General features: G+C 42.4%; 1 protein-coding gene across 3 annotated transcripts in view; it reads right to left on the minus strand.

The window, feature by feature from the left end:
• Window positions 1–20078, minus strand: part of Slc16a12 (solute carrier family 16 member 12) — an 82686-nt gene extending 62608 nt beyond the window's left edge. For 2 of the 3 annotated variants that reach the window (XM_076919405.1, XM_076919421.1), the window contains exon 1: window positions 19728–20078. The gene's annotated coding sequence lies outside the window, so the exon portion shown is untranslated. Of the gene's footprint in view, window positions 1–8066; window positions 8123–19727 lie in introns of all 3 variants that reach the window. The other variant, XM_034487852.2, reaches the window with a different exon arrangement.
• Window positions 20079–26161: the final 6083 nt, after the last annotated feature.

The following is a 26161-nucleotide window of genomic DNA, read 5'->3' on the forward strand; positions in this document are numbered from 1 at the left end:
ATCCGGGGAGGAGGAGACACAAAAGCGCATCCACACATGAGTAGAGTGTGCAGCCCCACATCTCTCAGGAGCGGTCCTGCTCATGCTGAGCTCCTGACTCTACCCTACCCTATCTTTTCAACTGGATGCTGTTCTGTATCCTCGAATGTATCCTTTGGAGTAAACACTTCACATAGTCAAGTAAAACATATCCCTACATCCTGTGAATTGTTTAGCATACAAGCAAAGGCAAGAATCTTTGGACCCTCTGACTTGCCGCCAGACTGCTCAAAGTAAGGACACAAAGCTGAACGCAAAGGGATGCCACACATAGCTCTTGTAGCAGTTTCCTCTGAGTTTAAAATTTCCATCTTCGAGGGAAACTGAAGATACCAGATGTTACAAAGGAAGTGAAACAAAAGAATGTTCTCCTGGGAGGTAAAGTTTTCCATTCTGCTGGGAAGTTTGTTAAGCTCAGGAAGTAAACAACTCAAAGGCTTTAGGAAGTCCATGAAACTGGCCAGATTCACTAGACTCTTTCTTCTGGTACATAAACTGTATATGAACTGTAAAAACTACTGTTAGACTCAAATAAACTAGATGCCTAGAAGAGACAGGTGGATTTACCTGAAAGAAATAGATCAGCCAAACTACCTCGAGGGTAGGGGTGGGGTGGGGGGGTGGGTGGGTAATAGAGACCAGCCGAGGTGCCTGAAGATACTCAGACAAGCTGGACTACCTAGAAAGGATGCTTCAACCTGTTGAACCTCCTGAAGCCTGTGCAGTTTGATGCAGGTTTCCAGCTTTTATGAGTTGTCACTCATACTGGGGTGGGCTTTTGGTGAAGCGACTGTCTGAGTCATTTCTGCTCCTAATACTAACCCTTTACTCATTTTCCTGTAAGTAACACTCTACCCCACAACCCCCCAAAAAGGACTCATTGGTTCACCAAGGTGGACTTTGGTGGGGTCTGTACTTTGGTTTATGTTGTTTTCTTCTCCGGGGTGAGTAGACTCTTGATCACATCTCCCTAGAAATAGTGCCACACAACAGCATTGGACATGTGTAAATCTGTGGGGCTGAGAACTTGTTCTGTGTGAACCTTACTATGTCTGTGTAGAATTAAAAATTATTGTAGGATCCTAGTAGGCAGGTACAGTAAGTCCTTAGAGTTCGGAAATCTGCCAATAAGGCCTTTCACCAAAATCAGGCCCCTGGCTGTGGACCAGAAGCATGATCCCCAATCATCATCTTTCCCTTGAAAGTTACTCAGTCTGTGATACTGTGTTATATGCAATAGGGGAATACACTAGCATAAACAGATCATATGAATAAGTTATGCTAATTCTGTCTTTAAAAGTAGACAATCAAAACACTTTGTTAGATAAACTGGACTCTATCCCAAGAGCGAGATGGAATCCAGATGCTATGACTTGCCTCTAAAAGGTTCATGTGCAAAGAACTTGGAAACTGGTGCTATAGTATTGGCAGTTGATACCATTATAATATGGAGCCTGGTGGAAGATAATTAGGTCATGGGACAACCTTCATAAGGGGTTAATTCTCATGTCATGGGAGTTGGTTAAGTCCCCTAAAACTACACTAGTGTAGGAGGAGCTAAGGTGGGAGGAGTAAGGAGAGGAAGAGGAGGAGTAAGGAGAGGAAGAGGAAAAGGAAGAGGAGGAGCTAGGGAGAGAGAGATGTAGGAGTTATGGAGAGCCATGCAGGTATGGAGAGCAGTCATGGGTAACAACTTTTATTTAGGTTACCTAATTGGGAAACAACTCTCTTTGTATGAGCATACTGTCATTGAGCATTACTAAATATATAAAGACTTTGATTAATACTTAAGCATTAGAGTCTCATTTTCTTACCGCCCGATTGGCAGAGCCATCTCCCACACTGGCGTCTCTCAGGTGGCAGGGCTGGTGTTTCTGGCTGGCTGTTTCTAGCTGCAGCATGCATGTGGCCTCTGGACACGGAACATGGTGGCTGAGCTAGGCAGAGCTGCCGCAGATTAGATAGTCGGCTCTACTAATAGCCGTTTTTAAATACTACAACACACTAATTATCGTAAGAAAGGTTTGTATAAAATGAGGCCACCCATACATTTGGCCTCTTCAGTGCTCCTTCTCTTTGTCCTTCTGCCCTGTGTTGTACTGCAGCCTGAGATAGCCTATCAGACCCCAATGTTATACCACTTCCTTTATAAATCTTCCAGTCCTGGGTATTTTGTTAGAGTAACAACAAAACACTTGGAGGTTGGAGCATGGCTAGTCATAGAAATTCTAAAGAACAGGGCTTGTTTGACATCTACTAAAGGACACCTCAGATTTGGTGGCTCTGAGTTAGAGTTAGGGTCATATGGAATCACTGGTCCTCAAGTTTCACATCAATAAGAAAAACTCAGTTGTTCATGTGACTTTTTTAAAAACTCACACAAGATGAGTTTAGATATGTTAAAAAGAAGTAACTCTGAGCCAGGCACAGAGGCATGCATGCTTGTGGTCCCAGCTTTTGGGCATAGAAGAAGGAGGATCTTGAGTTTGGACCCAGCCTGGATGACAAAGCAAGATTTTTGTCTGCAAACAAAAGTCAGGGACTGAACCATACCTTGGTGCTTGAAAAGCCAGTGAGAGGCCCTGAGTTTGATCCTGCACTCAATAAGAAATCATGTGAAGGTGTAATGTTCAAACAACCAAATTGCTCTTGGCTCTGGTTCTGCTTTGTATAGAAAACCATCTTTAGTGGCTGGTTCATCTGAACGTACATTCTGTTTTATGGAATGAGATTCTGTCTGACTGGAGAGTCACAGACGAAGCCAATTAAGAAGCGTCACCCAAATTTATTTTCAATTTGACTTTTGACAGTAGGTAGGACTTAAACACAAGTTTCCGGAGAAAGTTTATAATAGTGTCCCCATGAGCTTTGTGGAGATGTAAAGACATACACTAGGCATCCAATAGAAGCTTGGAAGCAATTTCAAGGGATGGGGCACATGGATACCCTAAGGCCATTCCTGTAGCATATCTCGTGTCCATGCCTCTCATCCCTCAACAGTGGAAAGTCCTAACACTAAAAAGTGGGTCTTTGGTCTGGAAAAACGCATGCATTCCAGGTACGCATCTTAAAAAGCTCTTGGCATAGGAGCCCAAGTGACAAATATCCACACCCTTACTACAGATTTGCTAGATACATGAAAATCTTCCAGAATATGGAGAACTGAAGCCGGAATATCAGGGACAAACAGTCCATACGAGCCACCTCTGTCAACACTGCTCAATATGACATCCCTCTACAACCAAGCAGAATTCCCACTCATAAAAGAAGACGACAAATAAAGCCACCTATGTTCTGCGTCCCCATTTTCCTACAAGGAGCTCACAGAACTATACTACTCCTAGGCTCACACCCCAAAGATTATTGTTATGATCCCACCAGTACCCTGTTGTAGAAAGTCCTGCCTGGGAACTTTAGACTTTAAGCCTCCTTGGTTTTTATTCTCTACTTACATAGAAGAGAGTCACAAAGCACAGTATTCTCTTGCCACCTTCCCCATGGCCTGGACATGCTTTGTAGTCCATACCACTGTGCCTCTTCTTGACAGGTGTGGCCCTGTACTTTTCTCTTTCTTTTGCCATATCTAGCATATTGGGTGTTTAAAAGATAAGTTGGTGTCACATTATATGCAGTGTGGTTCCGTGTACAACTTTTATAAAAAAAGAAATCTATTTAGGGAGCTGTAGTGATAACTCAGGAATTAAAGTGTTTCCCAAGCTTGGTCCCTGGAACTCACATTTTAAGCAACAAAAAGCTAGCAGTGGAGAGGTGGAGATAGTTCATTCCTAGAGCTCACTGGCTAACCTGCTTCATCATTCCCAGGCCACGAGAGGCCCTGTCTCAATAGACAAGGCAGAGAACACTGAGGAAAGACAGTTGAGGCTGCCTTCTGGCCTTACATACATGTGCACACACACATGCATGCACATGTGCACCTGCATACTCACAAACATGTGCCCTCACAATTACCTAGGAATAGTGACAGGACCTATGGCTGGTTTTACATTATTACAAAGCTTTCTCAACAACATTTCTTGAGGTGGGGATATAGGAAGAATTAGTGAGGGACACCAGAAACTGCTGAAGAGATTTTATGGTACATCGAGTCATGCAAATGGAAGTCTTTAGCCTCTACCCCAGCTCCAAAACAAATATCCCATATACATACTTGGTCAGCAAAATCTTGGAATCTCCCACTTCACATTTCCCATCAAATTACTCACTAATGGTTTCAGAATATAGCAAGGGACCCAGCGTGAGAGCCAGGGCAATGAATGAAAAGCAGATGTGTCTGTAAGACAAGCCTCCAGGGAGTCTGCGAGCATAGGCCCAGAGCCCCAGAAGGAACTCACACTAAGGGAAGGGTGAGTCAAGACACAATTTTAGCTTTTTCCTAGAATTTGAAAGATTAATGGGAAGGAGTTGATATGGGCCTCGTTTCCTTAAAGTCTAAAGCAGATTGAGCCCTTAAACCAACCAACTAAACAAACAAAAACCCACAAAAAAATTTATTATAAATGCTGGAGATAAAAGGTAGGTTATATGGTATCAGAACAACTCAAATTTTCTGGAAAGATTTTTAAAAACAGTAATATAAAAACTTCATGAACACGAAAAAGGCATAGTCCAACTATAGCATTATTGATGTATGGTGTTCTTCAGTTAAAGTCACTCATGCACCACATGGTCATCTACACATAAGGAAAACAAGTAAGCCCCTTGACCTAACTATTCTTATGGAAAGGCAATCTTAAGAATATAACCCAAATATAGAACAGATTTACATCGCAATGGCACTAAAGCAATTTGCAACAACAAAACAGCTGTTGTTCATTTCCTAACTTCATACCTCATTGATGGCTCCTCTGTTACTAAGTCAACTAAGTGTCTTCTTTATGAAGTTCAAAAAGAAAGAGACACACACAAAGGAGGGTAAGGCTACAAGTCCTCAACCCTGGACATACAGGCGGCAAAGGAGTGCTGGGAGGGGAGAAATGGTCTTATCCAGAGAAGAGCCACCACTTGGGTATCTAATATCAAACGGTCAGCCCAGAAAAATGTACAAATACCATTATGCGGGCTGAGAAGTTCGTGTTTATATATTTAGGTATATACGAAGAAAGAGAGAAAAGGGGAAGGAGGAAATAACAAATTGTGTGACTATAATCTCAAAAATTGAAAAATTATTTTAAAATGAACAGGCAAATATTTAACTGATTGTAAATCTCTCTTCTACTCCAAAAGCATAAATATGGGAAAAGCTCATATTTGAGGTGATTAAAGGGACAATGTAAAAGCATTCACACTAATACACAGACATACACACATGTAGACACACATAACAAACATACACCCATACAGATCCACTATATACATACACACATATATCACTCACATATGACATGCACACAAATATAGACACACATAGATATATACAGATACATACACAAACATATACATAAATACACATGCACACACACAAATATATACACACTCAAAGAGAGAGATACATACACACATACACATGGCTGATGGACCCAGACCTTCTGGATTTCCCAACACAAGAGGGAATGGAAGGTAGGCCAAGCCCAGGTTTCTATAACTTGCATCCCCAAACATCCCACCTGACAATATTTCCTGTTCATGTCACTCAGGTTGATGTCAGACCTGGCCCATAGTGTGTACCTATATGTCTGCTCCACAGCCTCTCATGTGGGATTGCTCACAGTTAGCTCAAACCAAACTCCAGTATTTCAGAGTCCCACTTGGGCAGAGCAGAGAGGGGCATAGTATGTCCAGCTGTACGAATGCAACACATACTTCTGATTTCCCACCACACGGCTAACTATAGAAGCAGAGGACACCACACTGCGTGACACTGAAGCTTCTGGCCCTTCTCCCATGACCCCTGCCTCCACATGTCATAACAGCCCCACAGCTGGAAACTAGACAGTCTTCAGCTGCTTCTCTCGACCCAGAGAGCAACATGCTGCACATTTTCAGGAGGAGAAAAAAAAAAGTATGGCAAAGAGAAAAGACGGGAGATTTCTTCAGAGTACAGTCTTCCCTTAGAACAACAAAGATGTTTGACTAAAGCACCCCAAGTTGCTTGTGCAATGTGTTCTTTTGCCAAGTCAATACTTCCAGATTTTTGTCAAAAATTTGATGCCAAGATGCAAGCTACTGAACTGTTGTTCAACAAGAGGCTAGATAATCTGTGCATCCTTCCTGAGAGCTATACATGACTGAATTGCAGCATTCTCAAGTTCAGACCATCCTTGAGGGCTACTTAGAATCATCCTTCAATGACATCCTACTTATCACCCATCCTATATCTCTGAGGTCACAATTTAGCTGTGATCCACAAGCTTTCTCTGCAGCCTACCTCAGCCATGCATTAGTAAGTCATACTGTCAACCAATTGTCACAGACACCAATCCTTCTTAAATCTTGGGTTGTTATGAGCATTGAGCATCCCTCTCAGACCTTTTATTCTCAACTCCCAAGCTAGGTAATTCCCACTACATTTGAGTTTCAACTTGCTTAAGTTCATAAGTACCTTCCCTACCATTCTTCCTCCCATCCTCCTAGCTGGCCCTGTTCTCTCTTTCGTCTCCTTAAGCAGTGGCTCTCAACCTTTCTAATGCTGCAACCCTTTAATACAGTTTGAAAGGAGCAGGCCCTTAACAGGACCGACTCCATCTTGTAATAGGAAAGAAAACAAGTTTTGAAGTGAAGTTGTTTTGAAGTGCTGTGATAACCAGAGGTTTTTTTGAAACCTTATGAATCAAAATATTTGTGCACAAAACAAGTTGTTTTGAATAAGTGTGATAACCAGCTGTGATGAAGGCAGAGTCCAGCGATAACCAGACTCGAATGGTTATCAGCTGTACAAGTCAGCAGTGACGTCAGATGGAGCATAAAAAGAGGAGCCTGACCGGAGAACATCATCACACATTGGTAGCCACGACTGCCTAACGTGATCCTCTGACCAAGCCTCCTCAACACCCAATCATTGAGATTCGACGACAACCAAGAGACTGACAGCATCGGTGAAGCCTCCATCTTCATGGTCAAGCACAGACTTCTCGGTCAAGCACCCTATGAGGTCAAATTAGCTGTAAGCCGCAGTCCGCGACCACCTTCCAGAACTCCGGACCTGAACCCAAAACTATCATAAGGACTCAGGTCATATAACCCATGAATGAATGATGTACTTATTGCTATGCTTATTTCTTTAGTAATTAGCAATTTGTTATTTGTGTTTGATAGAGACAATGCATGGAATAAACAAGAAATGTGGCAATACCTTGTTGTGGCAATAGCCTTAGCGTTGGTGATAGTATATTGTTTGCTGTGCATCATTAAAGGGTGATTGAATGTTAAACCCTCTGTTTCTGGCATACTATCTTCCCTCTCACGGAGCTAACAATCTCACGGTCAATCCAGTGATCCAATATGATCCCTGAGTGGAGAAGGATCTGTCGCTCCTCTCCTCGCGAGGATACTAAAACCTCACTGAGACCTGCTCGCGACACAGTTCCTCTCCCACTACTATATGCTGTTTTCCTCCCTCTGGAGCCTAGCCTCTTTTGTAGCTGTCCACAGCCTCTCCCTACCCCTTCTCCCTCCCACCTCTGTGGAACAGCCTTTGCCTCCTTCCTCCGCTAAATGCCACTCAAGCTGGTTTTGGCTTTACCACCAATGACCCTTCATGTCCTCTGGTTAATCTGTGTTCTTCACCAGTTGACATTTCTGTAGTGTTGTACCTGTCTCTCTCTCTATTGAAACTGCTCTCTTGGGTTTCATGACAGGAGTCTCTCATATTTACCCTTCCTCCCTACAGAGTCAAGTTTCTTCCTTTCTTGTGCTAAAGTCTCTTCTTCTGACTACTTACTATATGTTATTTTAGTTATTCAACAGACACATAACACTTAACCATAACACAAGGAACTAAGCCTGTTTTCTATTGCTATAAGACAGTGCACAGACTAAGAGAGTTATAAAGAAAGTAATATTTGGCTCACAGCTTTGGTCCAAGGTCAGAGAACTGCATTTGGTGATGGCTTCTTTTATGGCAGAGCTGTAAAGCAGTTAAGAATATCACATGATAAGACAAAATATGGTAAGAGACCTAGCCCAAATAAGTTATATTGCAGACCCATCCTAGAGACAACCTATACATCCATTAATTTATTAATTACATAATAGATTGACCACTTCATAAAGGCAGAGTGTTAACCACCTCCTAGAGATTTCATGTGGTTCACTTCTCTGTATCTCATAACAGGAGTGACTTTGACATTGGTTTTTGGGGACAAGCCATATTCAAGCCATTGCACCTACCATGACAGTTAATAAAGCTGGTTAGGTAGGAACCACTGAAATTCTCTTCAGGATGACACTATTCATTACATGTACATGGCACACATCTACAAAAATTTCCCTCTGAAGTTCTACAGGGACACTATAAATAAGATAGGGTCTCTGCCCCTCCCCCCGACTTAGCTCAGTGGTCAACATATGGCTAGACTATTTTCTTTAAAGTGTAGTGACCGAGACATGGCCTAGGTACAGTAGGGGTTATTCTCTTCCATTCTCTCTTGTAATTTTCCCAGCTAATTACAACCAGGATGTGATTTGAACTGACTGTATTAGTACATGGTGCTCAAAATTTGGCTTTCTTGCCCAGAATCCCAAGCTGCCTATTGATATCTCTACTAAATGTCCTGCAGAACACTGAGCATCAAGAAACATTACTGTGAATCATTAACCTTCGTTCCTCTCTTCTCAGGTTCAACAGACACCTACTTCATTACCCTAATGGGCTTCTCTAAAAACCTCATTCAGTTATCTGTCTGAAACATGAGCTAATTTTTTCACTCCACATCTGTTAAGAAACAACCAAAAAAGCTGGACATGATGTATCCTTTAATCCCAGGATTCAAGAGGCAGATACAGGTAGATCTCTGAAGGCTGAAGGGCAGCCTGGTCTACATAGTAAGTTCCAGGACAGTAGAAAGATCTTGTCAGAGAAGAGGAGGAGACTGAGGAGGAGTAAGAGGAAGAGGAGAAGGATGAGAGGGGGAGGAAAAGGAAGAGGAAGGGAAGAAGAGGAGAAGGAGGAAGAGGAGGAAGAAGAGCAGGAGGAGGGGAAGGAAGGAGAGGAGAAGAAGGAAGATGGCAGCCAGGAGGAGGAAGAGAAACAAACAAAGAAACTACCAAAGCAAAATTGAAAGATTGTATGATATGCAAGACCCTAACGAGGGTCCTGCCTGTTCACTAGGACCCTAGCTGTGTGCCCTGCATGTGACCCTTCCAGCATCACTTTGAAGAACTAGATGCACTGTCACTCAGCCTGTGCTTTTCCAGCTCAGTGCTTTTGTACCCGCTACCCTGCATGCCTAGAATATTTCCCTCTGACATCTACATGTCCTTAATGGCTTGACTCAAAAGCCTATCTGAAGTGCCTTGGGCCCTGAACACCCACACAAGGCTGGTGAGTCATGCAGGTTGCCAAACCTGGTTGTTCCTAAGGTAGAGGCCTGCGGACCATCGACATGAGCAAAGAGCCCGAGCTTGCTGGGTAGGCAACCGGCATCTACCTAGTGAAGAGATAGCTCGTTCAGCTATTTGAACAGTTGGATCATAATATTTTACTAGAAGATTGAGTTTTCACCTGAAATATTAGTGGGACCTTCATCTAAAAAAAAAAAAAAAAGAATATAGAGTTGTCTGAATCAGGACTTTCATCTCTAAAAACTTAGAATATAGAGTTGTCTGAATTGTATCTTTTTCTGAATGGAGAAGAAAGAGATGCCAGCCTGAAGAAGCACAAAGGAATGCATGGCACTTAATTTTGGTACAGTGGTCAGTCCTTTATTAGTGGGACACTAAAACTACTAAGTAAGCTGCTGTGTGGTGGTTAGGCTTTTTCTAAAATATGCATAAATTTTTGTTTTATTTCTGTTTTTGAGGTTGGACTTCACTGTGGAGCCCTAGCTAGCCTAGAACTCACTATGTAGACCAGAATGTCCTCTAAACTCAGGGAGATCTGTCTGCCTCTGCATCCTGAGTGCTGGGATTAAAGGCACATACCATTATATCCAGATCATTGTCCACAAGTTTTTAAGTTAACATAGTGATGGCTGGTGATTCTTGCAACTAAATTTCAAGCAGGCTGTAAACCCCAATGTGTCTGGGTCAATGAAACACAACAAATCACAGACACACAGAGAATGGGGTATCCCAGACCCTGTGGGACCACACCCCAGATCCAGCAGACACCATTCCATTAGGGTGATTTTAAACACGGGGTAATGGATAAACCATACTACTACTTAACATTATCTTATATGAAAGCTAAAATATGACAATGTTCATGCCTGTGTCTTAATCTACCATTCTGCATGCCGATGAACCTTAAGAAGGGGTACTAGAGATTTTCCCAGAATTCGAGGTTTCATGTCCTTGCCTTTGACCCCAACATGTTACTGTCCATGCATACACACATTAGCATACATGGTAGCATTCAACTTTTGGCAGTTATATATACATATATGTGGGAGAAATAAAAGAATAATCTATGAGCTGAGTGTGGTGACTTATGCTAGTGTAATCCCTGTACTGAGGAGGCTGAAACATGAAGATTGGCAGTGTAAGGCTGACCAGGGCTACACAGGGTTCTAGGGCATCCTGAGCTATACTGTAAGACCCTGTGGCTAACCTTTAATTAAAATTAAAGTGAGCTTTGTTGACCAAACTTTTGCATTAAGTTAACATGATGTCTGAGAAGGGTACCCAGTTTAGCCTAGCTATTACCTAGAATTTTATGTTTGAACCATCTCATTTCTGTCTGTAAACACTCTCTTATGAGATATTTATCTTGGACAGAACCTCTATACTTATCAGTCAGAATTTATACTTATTGTCCTGAATATCCAACTGACTACTGGTGCCTCTCCCCACGGATTCCAATTTACAGTCACTAATACTAAAGTCTCCCTGACATGTTTCAACACAGGTGCACATTAGTACCTAGAAGTAGAGTCTGTCAGAATCCAAACCAAACTGGACAGATATACACACAAAAACCCTGAAACGTCGAAACATGGCCCAGTTAATAAAAACTCGTTTTAGCTGAGAAACTGCTTGTTCAAGAAACATCTTACTCGGAAGCTGAGTCTGTGAAAATCTGAATAAAACGTTCTTTAATGGGGGGGGGGGGTCTGTAAGGTGACCCCAGAAGGAGGCCTAAAGCCCCAGGAATCCTTCAAGATCCCAGAAATCTGCAAACGGCTGTTCAAAACCACCAGTCAAGATCCATGAAGATACTACTTTTCTTACATTTTGTTTATTTACTGTGGATGTGTGGGGACACGTGGAAGTCAGAAGACTTCCTTTAAGGAGTTAATTCTCTGAATCCACCATGTGGATCAAGGCAGAACTTCAGGCCTGGGACAGCAAGGGCTTTCACTGGCTGAGTCACCATAACAGTCCCAAGATGTACATTTCCTTTCAATTCAAAGAAACAAAAAACAGGTATTCTTAGTTGCACCCTTCTTTTGTTTTGTTTTTGCTGCTGTTCTTTATTTCCTTTTGGTAATTGAGGATCAAAGTTTGGGCCTCGATACCCACTGAGCAAGCACTCTGCCACTGGTGGTTAGTTCTAAGTAGTTCAATTAGCAAGTTTTTGATTGTTGTTTGTTGTTCATTTTCCAGGTTCTGTGTTAATCACCTTACCAACACTTTCTCAAAGATGTAAAGCCTAAGGACAAGTACAACCTAAAATTAATTGATGGTGTTAGTCACATAGGACACCATTATACTTTGATATACAAGCCCAATATACCTTTCTTACATATAAGTCCTGTATCTTGAAAATCTATTTTGATACAATTAAATAAAAGAGAAGGTATGCAGAATAAGTTTGACCAGTCAGGTTTACAGCGCAGTCCATTTAAAGAAATATATGACAAAAGCCAGGCACGGTGGCAGACACTGGTTATCCTGGCACTAAGAAAATTGAGACTGGAGTCACAAGTTAGAGCCTAGCATGGGTTATCCAGTGACTTGGCAGGCAGCCTTAGTCACTCATGTAAAACCCTGTAAAAGAGAAAAAAATGAAGGGAGGGAAGGAAAAGAGGAGGAAGAAATAGCTCAATCGTATTTTAGAAGAAGTAATTGTTACAGCTACAAAGGTCGGGGTATTGGTCTCAAAATTATGCCTGTGTGAAAAACAATTACCAAAGCCATGCAAAGGAAGGCTGGCCAATTAATTGGTTGGTAAACTATTATTATGCAGTTTGGCTAGTGCAACGGTTAAATGGGAATTGCCCCCCAAAGCCCATGCATCCTCAGTGTGACAATATTAAGAGGGGGCAGAACCACTAAGAGGTAGACATAATGGATGGAGACAGGTCACTGCCAGCTCTTGGAAATGATTGATGCTGGTCTTATCAAACAAGTTAGTCCTGAAAGAGTGGTCTAGCTTCCCCCCATAGCCATTCTCCAGCCTCCTGCCAGTATCCCTATGTGACTTCTCCTTCCCCACACAGTCCAACCATGATACCTTCCACCATGATGTGATACAGCCCAGCATAGCCTACCAGAGGCAGAACAAAGAGTGTTTACTGATCTTGGACTTTCAGGCTCCAAAACTTTCTCCTGAATAAGCCCTTTTTTCTTTACAAAGTATCCAGCCTCAGTCATTTTATAGCAATAGAAAGCAGATTTGGAGAGTTAACTTGTTGTTTGGATCTTATATAAAAATTAGCTTAGTGAATGCCACAGAAGAGGAAAATCCATTCCACCACTGAGCAAGGCTTCTCACATACTGAAAAGACACTGTACAATAAAAAGAATTTTTTTAAGTAAAAGAAAATTTTTACTTAATTTTTTATCAGACATGTTTTAAAATACCCCAAAAGGGACATGTTTAGAAAATATCATAGCAACTATTTGTTTCAATATTTTTTCTGAAGTAGTATAAAATTATTAAATATATAGATCAGTGATCTATATATTTAATATATAGCCCTGGTTACATAGGAGTTTTATAAACTCCTGATGCTCTGACCTTACCTCAGAGCTACTTAGTGGGAAAGTTTTAGGTAGGGAGATTTATATTTTTGCCCCTTCTGGTGATTTTAATGTATAGACAGCACTGAGGACCAGTGTCACGGAGATTTGAATGGATACACAGATACAAAGGTGTCACGAGTCAACCAGAACAAACGACCGTAATACCAATTAATTATGCCTGTGGCTTTGAATTTCCCATTTGTAAAAGCTGAATCCTGACCATTAAGACTAGATGTGATAGTTGTCTACCTGAAGTTCTCTTTCTTAAAGCCATTTGGATTGTTGTGAGGGAAAGTTTATTTATCTTGGTGGGTTCCTCCGTGTGCCACTATATGACTGTTTTGAGATTCCAGATTTCGAGAGCTGAAATTGCTATTTCGAGAAATACAGCTGTTTTCAATAGATAAATATGATCTCATTTCCATGGAAAGTATTTCATCGAGTGAAGCAGAGTTGCTCAAACAATACTCGGTTTTCCCAAAATAAGTAGTTGCGCTCTCAGTTTGTACTATGGCAGATAATCCAGGAAATGCTAAAGAGTATATTGAAGAATCACAATGTATGAAGGTTTGGGGTGGTGAGTTTTAAGGGTTGGAGTAGTTAATATATTATGCTGATGTTCTATGTCCACACTCAGATAAGGGGGTCACCACCCAGGGTTTGGAGAGAAACACATTGCTGACTTTTATAGTGATTTAGAAGTCTGAAGACTGGGTTCAGGGCTCCCATATAATCTTGAGTGCATAATTCTGTATCCTTGAGAGGCCGATAAACAGGAAAGCTCATGCAGATGCCAGTGAGCTATTCTCGGAATATACAAAGAAAGCTCAGAATCTGACAGTACAGATTCTCTCAATGGAAACAGCCAAACTAGAACGAAGCAGAAAAGCTGATGTGACATATTTTCAGCTTCTTATTTGGTTTTTAGATGAGTGAATTTAAATTACTTTGCCAGCCTTTGTATATGGAGTTGACTTGTGTTCTATGTGCAGTTGGTTAAACCAAATCCACATTCCTTGGTTGTGTTTCTTTAAAAAGTGAAGTGGGACCTTAAAGAAATTGTTTTTTAAAATTAGCTGGGCGCAAAATCCTACATATTTTTACTCTAGTTCTACTTGTCTTATGGCTGGCCATTCTGTGTCTAAATTGTAGTTTTTCATGTTGACTTGCTTAAACTTTATGATGTTTCATTGTATGTGCATGTTCATGTATGTGCAGGTGCACATGTGTGGGGGCCAGACAACAACTTAGGGTGCCATTTCTCAGGTTCATTGGATATATTTTTAGACAAGTCTCTCACTGATCTAGCACTCTCTGATCTAGTATAAAGATTGGATGGTCAGTGAGCCCCGGTGGTACAGCTATTTTTAACTCTCCAGTATTTGGACTGTAGGTACATACTACCACAGGCAGAGCAATTGACATCAGTTATGGGGATTTGTGTTGTAACACATGTTTCCAAACTAAGTGCTTTACCAATCAAAATATCTCCCCTCCTCTATTTTTAAATTGGGATAGAATCAACTTAGCAGAAACTCCAACTTGATCATCTTCGATCTTCGTTTTCTCATGTCACCAAAGCTTGAGTCCAGACCCTTAGTCATGCCAAGTTATGCCAAGAAATATTCTAACACTAAGCTGCATGCCTGATTCCAGCTTAGCCATGTTAAAGTGTTCAATCCATTCCCTTTAGTATAATCATAACCTGTCCAAGCAGCTTCACCATCAAATTAAGACCCAAGGCATCATCCTAAAAAACCCTACACCACCTCCAGTCTCTGCCCATTCTCCCTACCTCCATTACCTGGATACTACCAATCCATTTTTAATTCACAAATTTGTTTCTCTGAACATCTGGAGTCATGCACTGGGTGTCACACATCTTGTAACTTGATCTAGTGTTCTCAAGGGTTGAGCACTGAAGCTTTGTTAGTTTGTCTGACTTTCAGGGGTGTTAAATCTTATTGTTGATCAACCCCACAAAGGTCTATGCACTAAAGGTTTGATATCTAAAGTAATACTAATAGAAGGTTCCAGAACAATCGACAAGTGGGTCTTATAGGTTATCTTGAGGTTATTAGAGATGTGTTTTGAGGAGCATTGTGAAACTCTACCCTTTTTAATTTTGCTTCTATAAAGTGAACAGGTTTCTTTGCCAGGTATTCCCTGTCAGCTACCATGCACTCCAACATTAAGACACTAATCAATGGGTCTATTCCATTTTGGACTATAATCTCCAAAATTTGTAAACCAAAATAAACCTTACTCTTTATAAGTTAATTTTCTCAGGTAGTACATTATAATAACTTGAAGGTGGTCATCCACCCCCTTTGTCTCCTACAATCTTTCTGCCCCTGCGTTTGCCTTTTCTGAGACATCCCATGGGTCTTTGGAGAAAGAGTATAGTATAGATGTCCCATTTGGGGCTGAATACTGCACAAGATCAAACTAACAAAATTTCGAAATGATGTGGAGATGTGGACATGAAATCCCATCTCCATTTGGGGATCTATTGTTAATTGATAGCTGTCAAAAGAAAGAGAATTGGCTTTCTTTAATAGTGTGTCCCCAGGTAGGTTGACTACCTACCATTCCAATGAATGGTTGCATACTCAAGACTATATAGGCAGTACAAATTGAACTTCATAGGTTGTGTGTGTGTGTGTGTGTGTGTGTGTGTGTGTGTGTGTACATAATCAAAATATAATATATGAAATTATCAAATTAACTTTTTTTAAGTAGAAAAAAGAAAGGAGTAGTTCAGTCATTGGATGTTTGCACAGTAAGCAAGGCTTGGGGTTCAATCTCAGTACTACAAAAGAAAAAGGAAACAAGGCTTTACCATGCTATTGACATTTCATGGAGCCACCCAGATGTGTTCACATTTCTGTTAAAGTCTTCCTCAGCCTTTAACTCCTCACAGCCTACACACAGGCTCCTCCCTTTCCATTCCCAAGCTGCCTATCTCTCAGGGTAGCACCAATAGGCTTTTGCTGTCATTTCTTCAAAGCCAGGCTGTAATCTACTTCAGCCTTCAGCTGTGTATTCAGTCTTTACAGCCCTTCCCACCACCAGCAAAATACAGTCTTTATCAATGTTATTACTAAGTAGTCCAATAAATATCTATTAAGTCAACAGATTACTGTATAAGTACAGATTACTGTACTTATGGAATAATTGATGACATGCAGTATTCTATCTGACTACAGTAGCTCACTCCCCTGGACCATCTATGGTGGAGCAAATATAAGTGAATAGAGAAAACAGCAAGCATAGTGTGACACACACCTTTAATCTCTGCACTTGAGAGGCAATAGGCAGATCTCTGTAAGTTTGAGGCTATCCTGGCCTACAGGCTAGCCAGGGCTACATAGTGAGACCATGTCTAAAAAGAAAAGAAAAAGAAAGGTAGAAACAGTGAAGCAAACACCAGAAATTGTGACCTTACCTAAGTATTTCATAAAGGACACTTGAAATAGTGCCATGTTAGATAATGATTTCCTGATATCCTTTGATGTAGAGGAAATTAAAAATAAAAACAAGGGGGAGGGGAGAGGGCTGAGTGGGTAAAGTCCTTGCCACTAAAACATGAGGCTCTTGAGTTGGGGACCTCAACACCAAGTAAAAGCAGACTGTGACAGTACATGTTGCTATTCTCATTGATAGGCAGTGGAGACAGGAAGATATCTAGGGCTTGCTGGCCAGTCCGCTAGCCCTGAGGGCGAGCTCCAAGTCATGTGAGAAGATCTGCTTCAAGCAAACCAATCAATCACTCAAGCAATCAGGTAAAGAAGAGAGTGAGGAAGGCATTCCAATACTATCAGTCTCTGGTCTCCACTCACAGTTGCATGGGCAAGCTCACCTGTGCAAACCTAAACCCTCTAAACATAACACAGAGAGAGAGAGAGAGAGAGAGAGAGAGAGAGAGAGAGAGAGAGAGAGAGAGAGAGAGAGAAACCTTTGTTCTGCTCAAATCCTCCAAAATCTTCAACTGTGATTTGATTTTTCTCACTTAAATCTTAGCATAGCAGTGAATGAGTTTTTAGGTATGAAAGGTACTCACAAGAAAATACCTTCCAGTTTGTTAACTTAAAAAAAAAAAAAAATCTAAGGATTAAATTAGAATCCAATAGAAATTAATAGAATCCAATAGAATTTAATCCAATTAAATTCTTCCAATAGAAGAATGCAAAAACAGCCCAAACACTGCACTGACCACTTTTTTTTTGGGGGGGGGGGGTTGGGGTGGATTTATATGACCAAAAAACCCGCCAAGTTCCTTTAGTTCATTTTGATAAGTCACTATGAACAACAGCAGACATGCCTGAGCCTGCAAACTGTGTTGTTTGAAGAAAATGCAGCTGAAAGAATGAGAGAATGTTAAATCTGGAATGTGTGTAATTTAGAGAGAAAAATCACCATGGTGACAGGTTTACCAATAAGTCACATGACTGTGTAGCCCAAGTCAGTTCATGAACACCAAAGCAACTTTGAGAGTTGCTCCTTGCCCATGGTCATAAGATTAGCAAGGTGACTGAAGACAGAACATTTGCATTTGTTTCCCTTCTGCACATAAAACTGAAATTCTCTTCTACCCGGCTAACAGAATCCCAGGGGGATTTTTGATTAATGAACTCCAAGTTGAGCTTTTCAGATCCAAAATCCTTCGTTTTGTTCACTGACGCCTACTAAATGATCAGAACAGCACTGAGCATACAGTTGGCACTCAATAAATAGTTGTTACATTGAATTAAATTGAAAAAAAGAAGAAGAAGACATGAAATATGCTGCAGCGGTATTAGCTAAGTGAGTCCATGGTTTTAAAATTTAAGCCACGACTTCTGTTCCAGATCACTGAGTTACTCATGACAAACCTCCCGGCCACGTTTCTTTTGCAACAGCTCAGCACTGCAAATCAATCAGATCACGTCTTCATCACTAGCCCACTCATCACCAGAGGGAGCACAGACTCAAGACTCCAGAGCCACTAGAGGAACCCCACTCCAACTCATCCTTGCCTTTTCTGGGAGTTCATTTGGGAAGTATCAACATATTCATCTTGATATGGGAAGAATTTTAAACATTACTGAAACGTGAGGATCCTTCCATCCTGCTTTCTATCCATTTGTTCCTTCTTTTCTTCCTGTCATCCTCTCTTCCCTCTGGATTTTTTTTTTCTGAGTTAGGGTCTTCCTATGTAGCCTTCACTAGCCTGACAGTCACTATGTAGCTCAGGCTGACCTTGAACTCCCAAGAATCCTCTGCCTCCATCTCTGATGTGCTGGAATTACAGTCATGTACCATCATACCAGGCTTAAGGGTTCCCACTTTTAACAATTACACAACAAAGGCGGTTTGACTGAACCTACCTCTCATCTAGTTCCGAACTCTCTCAGGTTAAAAGCAGATGAGTAAAAAACCAAGGACAGGAAAATTATATACGTGGGTTCATTTGGTGCCGGGGTTGTTGTTAAAATGCACAGAGGCAAAATGCCCTGAACACTGACCAGGAGACAGAGAGAAAGCCTGGATTTCAATATTGGTCCCATCTACAGTTAAAAGTACGAGTTTTGACAATCCTTACAGACATGGCTCTGAACTCCCCCAGCTATTCAACAGAAGGGTTTGAATCTAATAAATTCTCTAAAACTCCTTTCAATTCTAAGATCCTGTAAGTAATAAGTGATTGGGTCCAGTCACTCAGTAACTGATCCAACGCTCATGCTTTCTACAGTCATAGGCCAGGCATCATGGGTAGCTAACACGCCATAAGTAGTAGCCGTCGTAGCTTAGTGTGACTTTGCGAGAGGAAGACAAATTACACAGCCAGCAGCTGCAGATTTCAGAAGCTAGTAAGCTCAGATACCTGAAGCCACAGGGTCTTCCTGAACTTGGCAAGCCTGAAGACTTTTCCTTCTGGGCTAGGTCAGAAGAGCTGCCTGAATGCCCACACAGCTCCCAGCAAGGCTGGGAAGGACTAACCAGCGGCCAGACAAAATACAAGCGAGTGGCTCAGAAAGCTGAATCACCAGTTTGCACTAAACATACAGGGCTGCTTTGGGGTAGGAGCAACTGGAGAAATTAAGTTTAAGTCATTTCAAACGGGAAGGCTGGGGTGCTCTGAAGAGATCACATAAGGATCATAAAGGTTGGGTGAGTAGGAGAGGGTTAAAAAAACAAGAACACTGGCAACCCAGGGGGAAAGGCGGCTGTCTTGCTTGGGAAATGTGCATCTGGAAACCACAGGACACAGATCAAAGCCACTCTCTCCAGCCACCTGCCCAGAAACCCAGCCAGACACTTCAGGATACAGGACCAAGTGGGCACGTGCTTCCCTTCTAAAACCAACAGGTGGCCAGACTTAGGGTCTAGATACAGCCGAGCTCCGACATAAATGTAGAATGGAGTGCCTGTGTTGTTCCCGAGGTCTAGGTCCAGCTCTGCCGCCCTTACCTGGATTTCTTGCCACCTGTCCTACAGAGTTGAGAAACCTTAAGGACAGAAGGAGAGCTTTCCGCACCGGGACAGCGCCGGAGTCGGCGCGCGCTCCGCAGTCCTCTGCCCGGTCCCCGCCCGCCCGCATCCCGGGGCCCACGGGTCCTCACCTCGCGGGGACAGCTGCAGTGCTGGCGACGGCGAGCCCACATGCCCCCTGCGCGGCGGCCCCTTCCCACGGCCCCTGGAGTCCTGTTCCGGCCCAGGGGCGGGGAGCGCACGGGGCGGAGGCTCCGTAGGGGCCGGGGCCGCAGGCAGCGCCCGCCGGACACTGTCACTGGGGAGATCCCACCGCCCCGCCCCGCCCCGGAGAAGCAAAGCTCTCTGTCACGCCAGCCCCGAGGGTGGCTCTGCTCTGCTGGCCGACGGGCCGTGTCCCCGGATCCGCTCTGCGCTGGGGGTTCGGCCACGGGTGAGGGGCGTGGGAGGAGGGGCGCCTCCAGGTTAGCCAGCTCGCTGGGGACTGCAGGACTCTCTCTGGAACAGTCTTGTGTGCCTGGGACCTACACTAAAGGAGTGCCTGAGTGTTCTCAAAAAGAATATGTCCCTGCATGGTCAAAGAATAGCAGCTGTACAAAGTCTCCTGCACGTGCATCTGGCTAGCACCGGGACCCTGGACAGACCATTGCACAGATCAGTCAGTCCTACGGACTTGAGTTCAACGTCCGCAAAGCCCATGAGTTTGGGCAGTCAACTTCTGTATTGGAATTACAGTAGCATACCATCATGCCAGGCTTAAAGGGTCCCTACTTTTAACAATTACACAACAAAGGGGAGAGTTGAGTCTCAGTTTCTCTATAAAATAAAAATCAACGTTTGCTTCACTCTTGCTGAGAGGAGAAAATGGGGTGGGTGTCAGACCCCATTAACATTCATTAACAGTAGAGAGTACATGGTGTTTGGCCCGGCCTCCCGGCGGAGGCAGTGTGTGCTGCAGGTCCCCCCCCCCCCCCCCCCCGCCCCATCCATCTCCTTAGGCATTCTTCTAGGCCATAGTAAAGTCTCTGAATGGACACGGTCAGACTCCAGCTCATAGAGTTTATATATTCCTGCAACTCAGAATGGTCCTCCTTTGGACGGACACAAGCTAGAAACTGGTTAGAAATGGCTTCCTTTCAAAAAAAAAAAAAAAAAAAAAAAAAAAAAAAAGTCCCTGTGCTTCTGACGAACGGCAAAGTTTGAAAAGAAAATTGAAAGTTTTCAGGAAAAATAGAGAGGAACACGAACTCGGTGGTCAGTAATAGGCAATATTCTGCTTCGGGTTTGTTGTTGTTGGGCATGAAGGTTCTGTGTTTGAAGAACAGGTGGTACCATGTTGTCCAGGCTGGCCTCCAACTCCCAGTCCTCCGAAGGTCAGTGCTCTGGTGCTGGCATTTTAAAAACAATTGAGTAGGGTGGGGGAGTGCTCCATCCTAGAGTTTTAAGCTGATAGTTCTGAAGCTCTGAGTTCCATCCCCAGCACTGCACAAACAAAACCCCAGCCTAGTAAGGACCTTTCTCATCTTGCCCATTTTGTTTATGTTTGACATTCCTACACATTAACTAAAAATCTGAATTTAAGGACTATTTCCCCTTGTACGAAACTAGTTTAGATCTAAGGGATTAGTAAATGTGTGTTTAAAACACATACAAAAAGGAGAATTCATTAGCATTAATCATAAGCTCATAAATGCAGGGTCAGCACTGAGCCCTGAGCCCTGAGCTATGAAGGTCTTTAGGTCAAAGGCTTGGGAGCTCTGAGAAAAATAATTCTGCCAGTTAAATACTGTTCTTAGCGGCAAATCAGTCTTGTCTTCTATTTCCATAACATAGGACAACCAGTTCTTTTTAGAAGTTCTGGAGAATAAGATGACTCTTCAGACTTCCTTCAAAGTCACCACTATGAAAGCCCAGAGCTATTTTATTTATAAGAACTATGTCTCTGTTGTTTTATTCTTGGTGGTATTCAGATTTTGTTTGCCTCTCTTATTGCTTCCAGGCAGAAGGCATTTTTAACCTTTGGGACTTTAGCAATTGGTGGTATGTACATGGCAAGAATTCCCACACTCTGGAGGCTGAGGCATGGGGATGGTGAATTTGAGCTCACTCTGGGCTATATAACAAGACCTTTGACTTTAAAAAGACAAAACAAGAGCCAGCAAGATAGCAACAGGTAAAGTTGAATTAATTCCTGGGACATGTATGATGAAAGAAAGGAATAGTTTACTGTTTCAAGTTGTTCTCTGACCTCCACAAAATACACATGAAATAAATAAATGTATAAAAAGAGTAATCTTCTTAAAGCCAGGCTGGGATGTAGCTCACTTGATTGAGTGCTATTTAGCATACACAAAGCCCTGGGTTCAATCCAAGCGCCAAATAAGTCAGGTGAGATTGTGCCACATGCTCAAATTCTTTGCATGAGACAGACTCGGGAAGATCAGACATTAAGGGACATCTTTGGCCTACTGGTGGATGCTAGCCTGGGCTGCACAAAAGCTTAGCTTAAATAAATAAATAAACTGCAGTCTTAGGAATGCGATCCATTTAATAGGCTGTTCTCAAATCAAATCATTTAGCAGAAAACCTACAACATTCCTACTTAGAACCCAGCCTGGTACTGTGCACAAAGAATAAGGCATGGACCAAGGACAGCACCTCTGCTCTCATTTAGCCTATTTCTAGACTAGAAGGCAAGGCCTGTTGAAATACACAATGCCATATAGAAGGTGATAAGCGCTCTGGGATAAATAAAGCAAGGTGTGAGATTGGAAGACTGACAGGTGATTACTTAGATGATGAGTGCAAAGAGGTCTCGCATAAGTGGTGACCTTTGACCCCACATTTGAATAATTATGTGAGACATGGATATCTGGAATGCAAATGTTGGCAAAAACAAGTAGTGCAAAGCCCCTGTCCTGTCACTATAGTGCTGCCTTTGACATCATAGCCCTCTACTGTGACACCAGAATGTTGCATTTTACATAAAAAGGCTGTATTGTGACATCACTATGCAACACTTTACTATCACAGTACCCCTCACTGTGCCATCACAGGGCTCCATTATGAGATCATACTGCTCTGCTGTAATATAACAATGCTGTAGTGTGAAAGTTACAATGTTGTGTGTGCATTATAATACTCCATTGGGACATCATAACACTCAATTATGAGATCACAATGCTCCACTGTGGCAGAACAGTGTTATATCATGACATCCAGATGATCCGTTGTGACATCACAGTTCTCTACTTGAGAACACTGTGCTCTATTATGAGAACACAGTGATTGTCATGTCATACATACTATGACACATGACAGTGTACCATTGTGACATCATAGTACATGATTATCAGATCACAATGTTCCGTTATGACATCACAATGTTCCTTCAGGACATCACAATGTTCCATTAGGATAGCACAGTGTTCTGTAGAGATTGCAGTTCTCTACTATGAGATCACAATAACCGTCATGTCATACTGTGACATATGACAGTGTCCCCTGTAACATGACAGTGCTCCATTGTGACATCATAGTCCTCCATTATCACAGGGATCACAGGGGCCCACTGTCATATGACAACTCTCCATTAAGCTAACACAGTGCTATCTTGTAACATAACCATTCAATTGTGTCATTATAGTGTTCCACGGTAAGATCACAGTATGTCACTGTGACATCATGTGCTCTTTTGCACTAACACGGAGCTTTCCTTTACTACGATGATGCTGCGGGTGACATCTCAGTGTTCCATTGTAACATCTCCACGCTCCATGGCAATAAAATAAAGTAAAAAGTGTTGAGTAATTGTGGGTTGCTCATAAGTGTAACGGGAATAGGCAGAGCCCATATAGCAAGCCTACATCAGCCTACGGGCTCCCCTTTCAGGCTGCTGAAGCTGCTGCTTCTATGGGTGTAAGCCGCATGGCAGGGAATGTGGACAGAGGGAAGAAATCTCTTTTCTGTTAAGCTGAAGAGTCGGAGTTGCTGGAAGCGGGAGGGAAGCCCATCTGCTCATGCTCCTTGGAAGGAAAAGCATAGGTGAGCACCTAGAATCCAAGCAAGGAAAGAAGCAGTACTGTAGGGTGGAGCTTTCTGCAGTGGTGGAAATGTTCTAAATTCACACTGGTCTACAGCCCTCCAAACTGTGGTCTGTTTATACATATATTTTAAGTGAGAGACTAATTAAATTTGGGTTACACATAACCCAAATTGGGTTACTATTTGGTTTAGCACTAGTCTGTTTTGCGGGCTACCATTTCAAGGGCTCCAGACCAACCTGTGTCTAGTGTTTCCCATGACGGTCAGCAACAAAACACATTGCTCATCACAGCAGGCAGTGGCGTTTACAGGCTAGGGTTTAAGCGAAGAGGTTAGACGAGATATGGTGCTTTCCTGAGACCAGCCTCCTGTTCAATGGCAGTGCAGAGTCGTAACAGGCCTTGTGGGGTTTTTAAATGGCATAATACAGAGAATTCACTTAGTGAAATATCTTGGCAACAGTAAGCATGTAAAAATTCTTGACCCATATTGCACTTGTGTTTGACAAAGATTTTTTGCTGAGCTAATTCTGAACCTCCTCATCGGTTAGGCAAGAAGCCCTGTTCCCTCACATCTGATCTCCCTCCAAATCTAACACCTTCCACTACTGCTCCAGGTAATATCTGGTCACTCTGCCAGTCTTCAACAGGAATCAGGGTGGTTTAGCTAAAATCTCCTTTATCCCTGATGTTTCCTTTCAGCAGTTTTCTATTATCTGACCTCTGTTGTGCATGAGCCTGGTGTTGTTTGTATTTTAATGCTAATTCCGCTCTCCTTGGAGGGGCTATGGACAAAGAGTGAGTTCTTGTGAACCAATCCCCTAATGAATAAAGAAGCCAATCACTGGGCCAGGAGGAGGCGGGACTTCCGGGATGGATGAGAAAGAGCAGGAGAGAGGTGAGAGGTAGTTTGGACAGGATAACTATACGGCAAGATGTAGCCACTAGTGCCTCTTGATTTATGACAAATCCACCAGATTTGCCACCAGAGGATTTAGATTTAATATGGCTTACAAGATTAACATTCTAGTTGTTGCGCCCAGAGATTGAGTTACCATTGTTTCTGAACTGAGTTTGTGTGGTGTTTTTCTCACAGTGACTCGACTGAGTTCAAGAGAGAAAGGTATAAAGGCAAAGCGTGGGTTTGCCTGATGTGCACCACAAAGGCCATGGGGTATTTGAAACACGGGGCTGGCATGGTAGTGACCTGGAGAAGTCCTAGGGGTCCTGGGTCAGAAAGTCTGCTGAGATGAGAACACCCTGCCAGGGCCATGTGGCCCGCTGGTGCCGGCAGTAAGACAGGAAGTCTGTCGGTCCTTCTCAATTTTATACTTCCCACAACAGACCTCCACCCTACGCCCTTGTCTATCAAATCTGACTTGCCCATAGTGTATTGAAATGTATGCTGTATCTATTTTTTCCTTTGTGATACCCTGTCACAGTAGTCCCTCAACCAGTTAATATGCCTGAGAAAATTCTTCCTTATGATGATATCATTAGATAATGTTTTCTGTTAACAGGAGGCATGGTACTATAGTCACATCAGTACCAGTTAAGCAATCTTGCACTATTATGATCAGCTGACCAGAACATGCAACTGTTCTTCCTCTTCCTCTTCCTCTTCCTCTTCCTCTTCCTCTTCCTCTTCCTCTTCCTCTTCCTCTCCAGCACTGAACACTGCCTGTGCCCTTCCAATCTGGAAGCTCAACGTATCTGCTAAAGCCCTACCATTGACGACCAATAAGTAACAAGTGTTTGTTAATGAAAATTAAACTATACATAGCTCAGAGCAATGGTTCTCAACCTGTGGGTCGTGACCCTTAGCATCAAAAGACTCTTCACAGTTGTTGTCTAAGACCATGGGAAAACGCAGATATAATTCATAGTTCATTCACATTATGATTCATAACAGTAGCAAAATTACTGCTATGAAGGAGCAACAAGAATAATGTTATGGTTGGGGGTCACTGTAACATGAAGGACTCTATTAAAGGGCCACAGCATTAGGAAGGTTGAGAGCCCCTGGCTTAGGGCACTTAGTCTGCAGAGGAGATTCTGAGAAACATGACACCTCCAGTACATCCATTATGAAAAGAGTATTTGTTCCTGTTACTTAGTCAAACAGAACATGTGGATTCAGCAGAGTCCAATGAGAACATGGGCCCCAAACAAAGAACATGCATGGTGTCGGCATCAGAAAGCTACCAGAAGGCTAAACATGGGAGTATAACATTGTGAGGCTTTTGCCTGATTAAAATTTGAAATGTTATTTTTAAGGCTAATAAACATGTTAAGGATAACTATAAACATCCCACATACAATGAAAAAAAATATGCCATCAATTACATAGAATTGAAATTGGTAAGAGAAAATTGTGAAATTATTCTGTGGACTCTAAGAAATGTATTTTTGAATATTATCTTGCCAAGAGCCTATTCGTCTGGCTTTAAAAATGATATTGTGACTCTTGGTCCTTTTCCAGATCCCATTTATTGTATTCATTAATTCCATTTCTACTCTTC

This window comes from Arvicanthis niloticus, chromosome 1 (genome assembly GCF_011762505.2).
Source record: "Arvicanthis niloticus isolate mArvNil1 chromosome 1, mArvNil1.pat.X, whole genome shotgun sequence".
Taxonomy (NCBI): Eukaryota; Metazoa; Chordata; class Mammalia; order Rodentia; family Muridae; genus Arvicanthis; species Arvicanthis niloticus.